Below are 14,629 nucleotides of genomic sequence, written 5' to 3'. Positions count from 1 at the left end.
AAGGTACAAATCTGTTGATTTGCCCCTGAACAGGCAGTTAACTCACTGTTCCTAAGCCGTCATTGAAAATAAGAATTTGTTCTTAACTGACTATCCTAGTTAAATAAAGGTGGGTATAAATAATGTATAGCAACCCCAGGTGTAAAATAGTAAATAACGGCTACTTCTCAGAGAGTTTTGAATTGTCAAGAGGAGTTAAACAAGGGTGTCTGCTGTCACCATATCTATTCGTTATGGCCATTGAAATGCTAGCTACTAAAATCAGATCCAATAACAGCATTAGAAGATTAGAAATCCAAGGCTTAAAAACAGAGGTGTCCATGTATGCTGATGACTCAAGTTTTATATTAAGTCCGCAAGCTAGATCCCTGCAATGTCTCATTAAATATAACTTTTCTGTACTCTCTGGACTAAAACCTAAAAAAAACTCTCTGGACTAAAGTGTGCAATATTACATAATGGATCTTTAAAAAATAAAACTTTTACATTACCTTGCAGCCTATCTATAAAATGGGCTGATGGTGAAGTGGACATACTCGGTATTCATATCACAAAATATGTAAATAAGCTCTGCACAATGAATTTCAATAGAAAACTTGTAAAAATAGACAAGATCCTGCAACCATGGAGAGGCCTATTTATGGAAAAATATCTCAGTTTACTCAATTACCTATGGCGCTGCCTACTCCTGATTCGATTTTCAAATAATATGAGCAAAAAATATTTTGCTTTATCTGGGACGCTAAACCAGACAAAATAAAACGAGCCTATCTATATAATGAATATGAATTGGGTGGGTTGAGATGATTAAATATAAAAGCAAAACCCTCTCTCTAAAAGCTTTACTCATTCAAAAGTTTTATTTGAACCCTAAATGGTTCTCAAGTAGATTAACAAGAAAAGCTCATCCATTGTTTAAAAATGGTCTTTTTGCCTTTGTGCAGATTTCCATGTATCATTTTTTATTAATTGAAAATAATACTTTTTTCAAAGTATCTGTCTTTTTCAAACAAGCATTGCAGAGCTGGCTACAATTTCAATTTCATCCCCCTGAAAAGATAGAACAAATATTATGGCTGAACTCAAATGTGCTGGTTGATAAAATACCTGTATTTATGGGAAAGATGTTTGAAAAGGGTATTTGTTCTTAAATTATATGGTAAAGTGTAAAGTTATGTCCTTGGAGTTGTCATGGAGTTACCAAAATTGTACGGGAAGGTCTGCTCATTCCAAGAGTACAACCAATTGATTACAGCATTGCCCCAAAAATGGAGGAGGCGGGTGGCAGCGGGGGAGGTAGGGAACTGGTCTGTCTGCCCAATACAAAGGTTCAAAACTGGTGGAGGAATAAAAATAGCATAAATAGGAAAGTATACCAGTTTAATTTGAGGACCAGGATGTTGACAACTGTGCCATACAGATTGCAAAATAGTTGGGAAGAGATTTTTGATCTACCGATTCCATGGTACAGGGTGTATAAGTTGATATATAAAACAACGCAAGATTCAAGACTTCGTGCTTTTCAGCTAAAATTATTATATAGAATTCTTGCCACCAACAAAATGTTCAATATTTGCGGCATAAAATCATCAAAGCTTTGCAGATTTTGTTGTGAGGATACAGAATCAATAGACCATTTATTTTGGTTTTGCCCTCAGGTAGCCTGTTTCTGGTCTCAGGTTCAGGAATGGCTACAATGCATTGCATTGATCTAAAATTGACCCTAGAAATAGTACTGTTAGGAGATCTGGAGATAAAGTGAAAATAAAGTGGTGATCCTAACTGACCTAAGACAGGGAATTTTGACTAGGAGTAAATGTCAGGAATTGTGAAAAACTGACATCGTGGACATCATGGACATCGGCAAACCACTTGCTCACATGACGCCGTACATGCTGTCTGCAATCCGCCCAATACAGTTGAACCCGGGATTCATCCATAAAGAGCACACTCATCCAGAGTGCCAGTGGCCATCAAAGGTGAGTATTTTTCCACTGAAATCAGCTACGACGCCAAATTGCAGTCAGGTCAAGACCCTGGTGAGGACGACGAGCATGCAGATGAGCTTCCCTGAGATGTTTCTGACAGTTTGTACAGAATTTATTCAGATGTGCAAACCCACAGTTTTGTCAGATAACCTGGTGGCTGGTCTCAGACGATCCTACAGGTGAAGATGCCGGATGTGGAGGTTCTGCGCTGGCATGGTTACATGTGATCTGCTGTTGTGAGGCCGGTTGGACGTACTGTCAAAATCTCGAAAATGACTTTATGCAAGAGGCTTATGGTAGAGAAATGAACATTACTTATCTGGCAACAGCTCTGGTGGAGATTCGCGCCACTCAGGAGCCCAAATCAGCTGTCAGGTGGATGGATTATGTTGTCAAAGGAGAAATGCTCACTAACAGGGAGGTAAGCAAATTTGTGTACAAAATGTGAGAGAAGTAAGCTTTTTGTGCGTATGGAAAATGTTGGGGATCTTTTGTTTCAGCTCATGAAACATGGGACCAATGTTTTACATGTTGCGTTTATATTTTTGTTCAGTACAAGTTATGGGTCAAAAAATACGTTTTTTATTTTTATTGTATCTCATGAGATTCAATGGTTGAACAGAGGTTGAAAAACAAAGATCAAAGGATGTTTGGCATGTAAGTCCCCTGCTGATGTAGCATATATCTACCCTCTCTGGGATCTGATAAACTACTTACAACAGTACTCTGTACCCCCCAAGTCAACCACAACGCAAGCCGGCCTGTTCACCTGCTATCATCCAGAAGGCGAGGTCGGTACAGGTGCATCAAAGCTTGGACCGAAATAATTAAAAACAGCTTCTATCTTAAGGCCATCAGACTGTTAAATAGCCATCACTAGCCAGCTTCCACCCGGTTACGCAACCTTGCACTTTAGAGGCTGCTACCATATAGACTTGGAATCACTGGTCACTTTAATAATGGAACACTAATAATGTTTACATACTGCTTTACTCATCTCATATGTATATACTGTATTCTATTCAACTTCATTTTAGTCAATGCCACTCTGACATTGATCAACCTAATATTTCTTAATTCCATTCTTTTACTTTTAGATTTGTGTGTATTGTTGATAATTGTTCTTAGATACTACTGCACTGTTAGAGCTAAGAACACAAGCATTTTGCTACACCCGCAATATTATCTGCTAAATATGTGTATGTGATCAATAAGTAGTTCAGAAATGACACAGGTTGAAATGACAGTGACGTGCAATTCTAGGCTAGCTGTGACTAGCTGCCATCTGCTACACCAAGATGGTTCAGTTCATTCTGTGTAATTGGAATGTAATACGACTATTATGTTAGTGTGATGAGCGTGTAAGGGTGTAACAAGGGTAGAACGACAGTTTGGTCTGATGTCCACTATAATGAGAAAGGGAATCAGTGATAACTGTAACAGGATTCTTCTGTTGAAGGAGAGGCGGACCAAAACGCAGCGTCGTTATTGTGATACATCTTTAATAAAGATGAAAATACAACAATATACAAAAAAACAAGAAAACGTGAAAAACCGAAAACAGCCCTATCTGGTGTAACAAACACAAAGACAGGAATAATCACCCACAAACCCCAACACCAAACAGGCTACCTAAATATGGTTCCCAATCAGAGACAATGACTAACACCTGCCTCTGATTGACAACCATATCAGGCCAAACACAGAAACAGACAAACTAGACACACAACATAGAATGCCCACTCAGATCCCACCCTGACCAAACAAAACATAGAACATACAAAGCAAACTATGGTCAGGGTGTGACAATAACTCACTAAAACATCGCCTCTCTCGATTTTCCTCTCCCATCAATGGACACTCAGAGGCAGAGATGCTTTCAAACTGACATTAATAAATGCTTTATTGATATTGTCCTGTCCATGCTCGATCTGTGTGTGTGACTACCCTTCTGGCTCTCTCTCCTCCTTCTCTCTTAATATAGCATCAGGGGAGCTATTGCATGCTGGGAACACCAACCATTTGCACAATCTACGGTGAAACTGAGACATTCCATGAACACACGCACCCAAACACACTGCACGTTCCCTGACATATACCGTCTCGAAGGAAACAGATCGGATTCTTCCAGGGTGATTTTTCTCTTTCTTTGCTTTGATTACGTCTGCCAAAATGTACCAGTTTTCACGTAAACGGGTTTCTAGATAGATAAAGTAGAATGTTTATCACTGATGTGATAAACATTCTTAGAGCCAGACAGGAAGTTATTCACGCTTCTTCTTTATGCTCTCTGACGTACAGTTTTCTTCAAGTTATGGAGGTGGAAGTCAGATATTTGTTGCTTGTTGTCAACAATCACAAACACAATACACTTGTATACCGTTGTTATTGGATTCCACCTCCTGTCCCCTCCTTCCTTCATCTTTAAGGGCCCGATTCCGACCTCGGTTAAACACAAGTAAATGGAACGGAATTCCCTTTTTAATGCACTTTTCTCTCAATGCGTATTCTGACCTTGAACTTAAGCATGAGAATAGCATACTATTCACCCACTATTCGTTTTAGGTGAGATCGAGTAAATGAAGGTGTGGCGGATGTGTCTACAGATACCCGTATTCTGACCTTTACTTATTTCTCTAATATTGCCACTAAGGTCTAGTGAACCTACCAGTGCCAAGTGGGAAAAGTATCTACTTTATTTTCCGATAGAAATAACACCATTATCCATGCACTGTAATTTACAACTTGATAAGAGCTATTGATAAGAGCTAGGTAAATGAGTAATCCATTTGAATAAGGGAATTGAAATGATAAATTAACCTTGTTTTAGATCTATTTTACCTTATAATCACTGGGGATAAATGTGAAACAAGTCATATGGCAGCAAACTGAAGTATATCAACATATCAACGTTCTCACAGTAAAGTTCATGAAATGCTGTGCCATTATTACATTTGATTGGTCACATACACATGGTTAGCAGATGTTTATGCAAATATAGCGAAATGCTTGTGCTTCTAGTTCTGACAGTGGAGTAATATCTAACAAGTAATCTAACAAATTCACAACGACTACCTTATACACACAAATGTAAAGGGATGTTTAAGAATATGTACATATAAATATATGGATCAAAGATGGCTAGGGTTAGGGTTAGGGTTAAGGTTAGATGCAGTACATGGTATAGAATACAGTATATACATATGAGATGAGTAATGTAGGATATGTAGACATAATTAAATTGTGGTTATTTAAAGTGACTAGTGATACCTTTATTAAATCCATTTATTAAATGTACTGTATTAAAGTGGCCAGAGATTTGAGTCTGTATGTTGGCAGTAGCCACTCTATGCTAGTGATGGCTGTTTAACAGTCTGATGGCCTTGAGATAGAAGCTGTTTTTCAGTCTCTTGGTCCCAGCTTTGATGCACCTGTACTGACCTCGCCTTCTAGATGATAGCGGGGTGAACAGACAGTGGCTTGGGTGGTTGTTGTCGTTAATGATCTTTTCTTCTTCCTGTGACTTCGGGTGCTGTAGGGGTCCTGGAGGGCAGGTCGTTTGCCCCTGGTAATGCTTGGTGCAAACCGCACTACTGTCACACCCTGACCATAGAGATCCTTTATTCTCTATTTTGGTTAGGTCGGGATGTGACTACGGTGGGCATTCTAGTTTCTTTATTTCTAGGTTGGCTGGGTATGGTTCCCAATCATATTTAGGTAGCCTTTTCCCACCTCTTTGTTGTGGGATCATGTTTTTGTATTGTTGCCTTTGAGCACGACAAATCTATACATTAGTTTCTTTGCTCTTTTTTGTCTATGTGCCGGTCCTCATAATAAAAGATGATGAACCAGGTCTCCAGTGCACCTCCACAGCGCAGTACGTCCTGTGCCAGCTACCCCGTGCGAAATGTGTCATTGTTCCGGTACAATTTGTGCCGGTTCTACGCACCAGGTCTCCAGTACGCCTCCACAGCCCAGTACGTCCTGTGCCAGCTCCCGTGCGGAGTAGGTCATTGTTCCGGCACTATCGGCACCACTGTTACGCCCTGACCTTAGAGATCCTTTATTCTCTATTTTGGTTAGGTCGGGATGTGACTACGGTGGGCATTCTAGTTTCTTTATTTCTAGGTTGGCTTGGTACGGTTCCCAATCAGAGGCAGCTGTCTATTGTTGTCTCTGATTGGGAATCATCCCACCTGTTTGTTGTGGGATCTTGTTTTCTTTGAGCACGACAAAGCTGCATGTTTGTTTCTTTGCTCTTTATTGTTTTTGTTTCGATTCTCATAATAAAAGATGATGAACCCAAACCACGCTGCATTTTGGTCCGATTCTTATAACAATGTTCGTGACAACTACCCTCTGGAGAGCCTTGCAGTTGTGGGTGGAGCAGTTGCCCTACTAGTTGCCATACCAGGCGGTGATACAGCCCGACAGGATGCTCTCGATTGTGCATCTGTAAAAGTTTGTGAGTGTTTTAAGTGACAAGACAAATTTCTTCAGCCTTCTGAGGTTGAGAGGCGCTGTCTGTGTGGTCGGGCCATTTCAGTTTGTCTGTGATGTGTATGCCGAGGAACTTAAATCTTTCCACCTTCTCAACTACTGTCCCGCCGATGTGGATGGGGGGATGCTCCCTCTGCTGTTTCCTGAAGTCCACAATCATCTCCTTCGTTTTGTTGACGTTGAAGAGAGGTTATTTTCCTGAAACCACACCCCGAGGGCCTTCACCTCCTCCCTGTAGGCTGTCTCGTTGTTGTTGGTAATCAAGCCTATCACTGTAGTGTCGTCTGCAAACTTGATGATTGAGTTGGAGGTGTGCATGGCCATGCAGTCATGGGTGAACAGGGAGTACAGAAGAGGGCTGAGAACGCACCCTTGTGGGGCCCCAGTGTTTAGGATCAGCGGGGTGGAGATGTTGTTTTCCTACTTTCACCACCCGGGGGCGGCCCATCAGAAAGTCCAGGACCCAGTTGCACAGGGCGGGTTTGGAAGGTACTATGGTGTTAAATGCTGAGCTGTAGTCAATGAACAGCATTCTTACATATGTATTCCTCTTGTCCAGATTGGACAGGGCATTGTGAAGTGTGATGGCGATTGCCTCATCTGTGGACTTACTGGGGCGGTAAGCAAATTGGAGTGGGTCTAGGGTGACAGGTAGGGTGGAGGTGATATTATCTTTGACTTATCTCTCAAAGCACTTCATGATGACAGAAGTGAGTGCTCCGGGATGATAGTCATTTAGTTCAGTTACTTTATCTTTCTTGGGAACAGGAATAATGGTGGCCATCTTGAAGCATATGGGGACAGCAAACTGGGATAGGGATTGATTGAATATGTCCGTAAACACATGTTTTGAGGGCGTAGCTAGGGATGCCGTCCGGGCCGGCAGCCTTGCGAGGGTGAATACGCTTAAATGTTTTACTCACGTTGGCCATGGTGAAGGAGAGCCCACAAGCTTTGGTAGCGGGCTGTGTCAGTGGCACTGTATTGTAGTCAAAGCGAGCAAAGAAGTTGTTTAATTTGTCTGAGAGCAAGACGTCGATGGGACTGGTTTCTTTTTGTAATCCGTGATTGATTGTAGGCCCTGCCATATACATCTCGTGTTTGAGCCGTTGAATTGTGACTCTACTTCGTCTTTATACTGACGCTTTGCTTGCTTGATTGCCTTGCGGAGGGAATAGCTAGACTGTTTGCATTTGGTCATGTTTCCAGTCACCTGGCCATGATTCCACTGCCAATGTTTGTCTATAGAGATTGCATGGCTGTGTGCTTGATTTTATACACCTGTCAGCAACGGGTGTGGCTGAAATAGCCAAATCCACTAATTTGGAAGGGTGTCCACATACTTTTGGCCATGGAGTGTATTCAACTGGCAGTTTACTGTTGGTTCCATCCAGTTTGTATAGCTGACGTTGTAATTTCATTTAATTATATTGTTTCGTTTACCTTCATTTGCTTCCTCTGTAAAAGCTGTCACAGCCGTGTGGTTGTTGCTGAGGAACATTACTAATAGTTGAAAATATATAAGAAACATGTAGGCTAATTAAATTGTTATGGAGTAGCGCACAGACCAAGCCTTAACAGTTTGAAACTGACGCATGGAGCAATACTTGGCGGTGTCATCACACAGTTCCTTGGTTAGTATAGGCAATAGATGAGGGTATAGTCTACTCCCTATTATAATTCTATGCATGCTAATCTTCATTACCACGGGTTGAAGAACTGAAGAACTGAATGTGACAATTTGAATCAAACCACCATTTGACTTATTTCGTCTGTAAAGGCTCTCCAAACCTGTTTTTTAAAATGATTCATACATACTATCATAAACCTAAATAATCTACAGGAATAGTATTTTTAAATCGACCAATTGGTGCTGAAACGGAGAAGAAAATGCATATATTTAGATGGTTTTCTTTCATTGATCCCTAATATTCTGAACCTGTTCTTTAGGGTCTGTTGGTCAAAACAAAAAAAATACACAGTATTTACTTAAAACCATATTAAAACAAACCTCCAGAAGAAAACATTTTGGCCAGAAAATGTGAGGATTTCCAGCTGTTGAAATGTATGTATTCAGAGTGCGCAAATGATCCACACCTGAAGATCGCGTTACGCGACTGTATAAGGTAACACCCATTCACATTAACCAGAAGCACTTCGTTACATTGCGCCGAATGTCATTCATTTGAATGGGGACCGTCCACATCTGAGTGGCCTCCTTGCGGTTGAAGACTTCATTGAGAGACAGACACCGCATACTTCCAACCTCTGCGTCTTCGACAGTCCAGCCAGAGTCTATCTAAGAACAAGAAGTTACCAAACCAAAGAAGATGAAAATATCAAAGTTGGGTTTGTGGTATAGCTAGTAACTTGTAAACAAGTAACGTTACCCTTTCATAAGTGAGTACTATTTTAATAGTATATTAAAATATAATACACATTTATACTTTGACTGCTTCCCGATTTAGTTTATTGTGATGGTAATGACATTTGTTTTTGATATTACTTGTTAGGTGGAGGCCGCTAGCTACAGTATAGCCTAGCTTTTAGCTAGCTAGATAGCTGCTCCGTAAGCTAGCTTGACTTGCTAGAAAGTTATAGAAACAAGTTGAGTTTAAAGTAACTAAATTAAACATGTTTTATCCTCAACTGAAACAGTGTTTATCCTGTCTTGGAACAAAAATGTCATATTTTACTATCTCATAAATAAATGCGATCACCAGACACTAGGCGCCCCTCCTTCTTGTCTCGTGAAACCCTCCCCATGCTCTCCGTCCAGTAGTGGAACGAGATTGCATGAAGATGACATACAGCTAAAAAAAAATATGTCTGAATACCAGATACTGAGATGTGGTAGGAACGTCTTAAATTCCTAAATCGGTATTGGCCTCTAGCTGCCATGCAGCAACACTATTCAGTTCCAATGAAGATTCCCTACCTTTTACAGTACATTCAGTAAGGGATAAATCCTAACTCTAAATCTGCAGTTTATTGAATGTGAAAGTCTGAGTTAGGAGCACATACTTAAAGTTTCAAGTGGAGAGAGCTGAAGAGAAGAGGAGGGAGAGGATGGAGGGAAGGTAAAACAAGTCCAAAAAGCTTCTACCCCCCGTCCTCACCCGTCTCTCTGAGCCCGTTAGTTAGGGCTACATGCCCACGCTGCTGAAAGAGAATCGGGTTTCTGATTAAGCCCCGTGAAGTTTAATCTGCGGTCAGGGTCTGTTTGTGTGTGATGAACATAGTAATCCACAAAAAGGAGCCTTTTCTTTTCCATGTTCCCTTCTCATCCCCACCTCTCCACCCTGCCCCTCCCCTTCTCATCCCCACCTCTCCACCCTGCCCCTCCCCTTCTCATCCCCACCTCTCCATCCTGCCCCTCCCCTTCTCATCCCCACCTCTCCATCCTGCCCCTCCCCTTCTCATCACCACCCTGCCCCTCTCCTTCTCATCCCCGCCTCTCCATCCTGCCCCTCCCCTTCTCATCCCCACCTCTCCACCCTGCCCCTCCCCTTCTCATCCCCACCTCTCCACCCTGCCCCTCCCCTTCTCATCCCCACCTCTCCACCCTGCCCCTCCCCTTCTCATCCCCAACTCTCCATCCTGCCCCTCCCCTTCTCATCCCCACCTCTCCACCCTGCCCCTCCCCTTCTCATTCCTACCTCTCCATCCTGCCCCTCCCCTTATCATCCCCACCTCTCCATCCTGCCCCTCCCCTTCTCATCCCCACCTCTCCACCCTGCCCCTCCCCTTCTCATCCCCACCTCTCCATCCTGCCCCTCCCCTTCTCATCCCCACCTCTCCACCCTGCCCCTCCCCTTCTCATCCCCACCTCTCCATCCTGCCCCTCCCCTTCTCATCCCCACCTCTCCACCCTGCCCCTCCCCTTCTCATCCCCACCTCTCCATCCTGCCCCTCCCCTTCTCATCCCCACCTCTCCATCCTGCCCCTCCCCTTCTCATCTCCACCCTGCCCCTCTCCTTCTCATCCCCACCTCTCCATCCTGCCCCTCCCCTTCTCATCCCCACCTCTCCACCCTGCCCCTCCCCTTCTCATCCCCACCTCTCCATCCTGCCCCTCCCCTTATCATCCCCCTCTCCATCCTGCCCTCCCCTTCTCATCCCCACCTCTCCATCCTGCCCCTCCTAGTCGCCCAATTGTCTCACCCCTCCGCCCTATTCCTCTATTCCATCACCCCTTTACAGCCAATGACCTCCTCTTCTCGCTCCTTCATTCCCACTCACCCCCCACCTCCTATCCATCCTCCCCATCTCTCCTCCCCCTCTTTCTCTGATTCAGCATTGCCCCTTGGCTGGTTTATCCTCCTTATTATCATCATGTTCACTTTAGACTCTTATCTCCTTAAAGAGTGTGTTTTGGTTCTGTGTGCTCATAACCCCGGGGTGTGATCAATGTAACACTGAGTAGAGCGACGCTAGCTTGTGTTTAGCGTTTGCTTGCATCAGCCCTGTGCTGCACTGAACTATGCTGAGTGTAGGATAGCATAGCTTGCATCAGCCCAGTGTTGCTCCGAACTATGCTGAGTGTAGGATAGCATAGCTTGCATCAGCCCAGTGTTGCTCCGAACTATGCTGAGTGTAGGATAGCATAGCTTGCATCAGCCCAGTGTTGCTCCGAACTATGCTGAGTGTAGGATAGCATAGCTTGCATCAGCCCTGTGCTGCACTGAACTATGCTGAGTGTAGGATAGCATAGCTTGCATCAGCCCAGTGTTGCTCCGAACTATGCTGAGTGTAGGATAGCATAGCTTGCATCAGCCCAGTGTTGCTCCGAACTATGCTGAGTGTAGGATAGCATAGCTTGCATCAGCCCAGTGTTGCTCCGAACTATGCTGAGTGTAGGATAGCATAGCTTGCATCAGCCCTGTGCTGCACTGAACTATGCTGAGTGTAGGATAGCATAGCTTGCATCAGCCCAGTGTTGCACTGAACTATGCTGAGTGAGGGGTGGCTTAGCATAGCTTGCATCAGCCCTGTGCTAGCTAATAAGGGCGTCGGTGGCAGGCTGCAAGGGGGAATATCAAAGCGATCGTCCGTCCCCCCCCTCCCAGAATGGAAAGTGAATGGAAAGTTGGGTGCACACAGCGGACACACACACACACACACACACACACACACACACACACACACACACACACACACACACACACACACACACACACACACACACACACACACACACACACACACACACACACACACACACACACACACACACACACACACACACACACACACACACACACACACACACACAAACTGAACACGTGCTGAGTGCATACAGCGGGCACGCGGGGAGAGGTGGCTGCTCACAACCACACAGCATTTACATTTATGGAAATGATTCCTGATTAAACTAGAGAAACAGACGGTGTTGTTATTAAGTCATGAGGTATGGTTGCAGGCTCAGAGAGAAATGGGGAGATCCACACTGGAGAGGGGCAGGGAAATGGGTCACCCTCAGAGGAACACACGCAGGCAGAGAGATTGCTGAATCTTCTTTAAGTCATTGATTTACACGTCCCAACCTGCATGAATGTACATAATGTAGGCACACATGCACATACGCACACACACACACACACACACACACACACACACAATTGATTTTCTGCTAGTGCCCGTGTTTACACTGATATGAATGATGGCTTTGATATGTTAGGATCTTGGTCGGTTCTTTGATGTGTGTGAAAGCACATGATTACCCTGCGAACATCTTATTAATGTGATGTCTCTTCTTAAACCTTGGCAAATGCAACATGAATTATGAGATGTTCAAAGAGTCACACTCAAGTTGGATTAATAGTTGATTTGAAACAATGCCGCTTTTGACCAGATATCGATCTCCTTTAGTGTCTGTGAAGAATCATTTTGTCTTGCCTATGGCGTGCTGTGACAAAAACAGCACATTTATGCTATCAAAGCAATCACATTTTGGGAGATATTTGCTCTGAACAAGGACATGGAGGAGAGAGAGAAACGGTACAGCTTATTGACATGTTAATAATTCATAATGCAGTGCTGCTTTGGTAACATGTTTGATAAGGGACTTAGAAACCATGACTCCTCTCCAGGGGGTTCATTCAGCACAAATACTTATTTAAATGGATCAATAAATAAGTAAGCAAATAAAAGGAGAAAAGTGTCTTGTGCCATACTCTTGTCTTATCTTATTTAGAGCATTATTGAAAGTCATACTAAAGGTCTTACTGATGGACTTCCTGGTCTAAAGCAGCCGTTATGGTGCCTCAAATAGAGGAAAGAAAGCGGTCAACAAGGTTAACACCATTTCAATCTCATGCGCTTGAATACCGAAGGCTACGGCTAGAATAGAATGGAGTAAAATAGATGACCTTAAAGCAATTTAGCAATTTCCCTTTTCGACACAATCCCTACTGCGAGAGACGGCAGCTGACAGAATGATGAAGCCCATTCGTTTTTCATGGAAGAAAAGGGTCTCGCGCCGAACTGAGCAAATCATCAGTGGCATTTGACCAACTGAGAAAACAACGTAGAGTGTCGTAATAAACTTAAAGGTAATCTGAATGAGTTCATGCGATTTTGTTCTGCACAAATATTAGAATGATTGGACATGGCCAACTGGTTAGCGCTTCAGTCGCTTATCATAGAGTAAATATTTAGAGAGCAATTGCTATTTATTTCAGGGCAAGCATCATGTACTAGGTAGACACAGTAACCTACAGCTTACATCGTAGCCGTCAAGAGTGTGTTTACAGTATAGGCTGTTACAGAGAGGATGAGTGACAGAACGTCTTTGTGTATGGAACTTGGTGCTAAAAAGACATCTGCTTTTGAATGAAGCTTGTCTTGAGAAAGTCCTTGCAGCATCTAACATTGACAGTATAAAGTCTCCTTTCAATCTCCTTGCTATTTGATCTTCTATATGGTATTGACTGATACTGTACTACAACCCTGATCACACCTCATCTCCTGTACCTAGGCCACTGTCAGGAAATACAAAGGCCTCACCACTGTGTACATACAAATGTTTATGTATTCACTTTTATATTGAAATGTAAATTTATATATGTATATTTACACTGTCAGGCTCTGTGTACCTCATGCATATACCATTAGGTCATGAATCCATAATATTTCTGTTTGTGTATAATGGTGCATATCTGTTTTCCTTCTGTCCTGCGAAGACTGTTAGTCCTGTTAGTGGGTAGAAGTTGTCTATAGGCACAGATCTAGGATCAGTTTATCTTCCCAGATCGCTAAACTTAACCATTATGCTTGGAGATTCGCAAAACTGATTTTAGTTCATTATTTTAGCGCAACTACTTCTTCTGAGAGAGAGAAATCGAGCGAGTGAGAGAAACAAGCGGAGAGAGGAGAGAGAGAGCAGACTTCTCCTTGATGGGCGTCCCTTCATTGGGTTGTTTACTATGCAGAGAAAACAGCTTTAAAAAACGATTTTGAAGAGGAGAGGGAGATATGAGGAACTAAAACTGAACTGGTGGAGGGCTTTAACAATATGTGAGTTATTTTTACATCTCCCCTTTGCTCTGTTTGTGTATCAATCCCATTCTGAATGTGGTGACTATTCAGTTCAATCTAGCATTGCAGTTTTTTAACAGTGCCACTGATGAAGCCAGCAAAGTCTCTCGTAGTCATTTAGGTATTTAAAAATAGAAAGTATACAGTATTCTTTCAATTTTCAAAATAAGACTGATGGAGGAGCATCCCGAGTGGTGCAGCGGTCTAAGGCACTGCATCGCTGTGCTTGAGGCATCACTACAGACCGGGGTTCGATCCCGGGCTCTGTCGCAGCCGGCCGCGACCGGGAGACCCATGAGGTGGCGCACAATTGGCCCAGCGTTGTCCGGGTTAGGGAAGGGTTTGGCCGGGCGGGATGTCCTTATTCCATCACGTTCTAATGACTCCTTGTGGTGGGCTGGGCGCATGCACGCTGTATGTGTTTTCCCTGATACATTGGTGCGTCTGGTTAAGGTTAAGCGAGCAGTGTGTCAGGAAGCAGTGCGGCTTGACAGGGTCGGGGGACGCACAGCTCTCGACCTTCGCCTCTCCCGAGTCCGCACTGGAGTTGCAGCAATGGGACAAGACTGTAACTACCAATTGGATACAACAAAGTTGGGGAGA

This window comes from Oncorhynchus gorbuscha, unplaced genomic scaffold (genome assembly GCF_021184085.1).
Source record: "Oncorhynchus gorbuscha isolate QuinsamMale2020 ecotype Even-year unplaced genomic scaffold, OgorEven_v1.0 Un_scaffold_17:::fragment_2:::debris, whole genome shotgun sequence".
Classification (NCBI taxonomy): domain Eukaryota; kingdom Metazoa; phylum Chordata; class Actinopteri; order Salmoniformes; family Salmonidae; genus Oncorhynchus; species Oncorhynchus gorbuscha.
Note: the sequence above shows the minus strand (reverse complement) of the source record.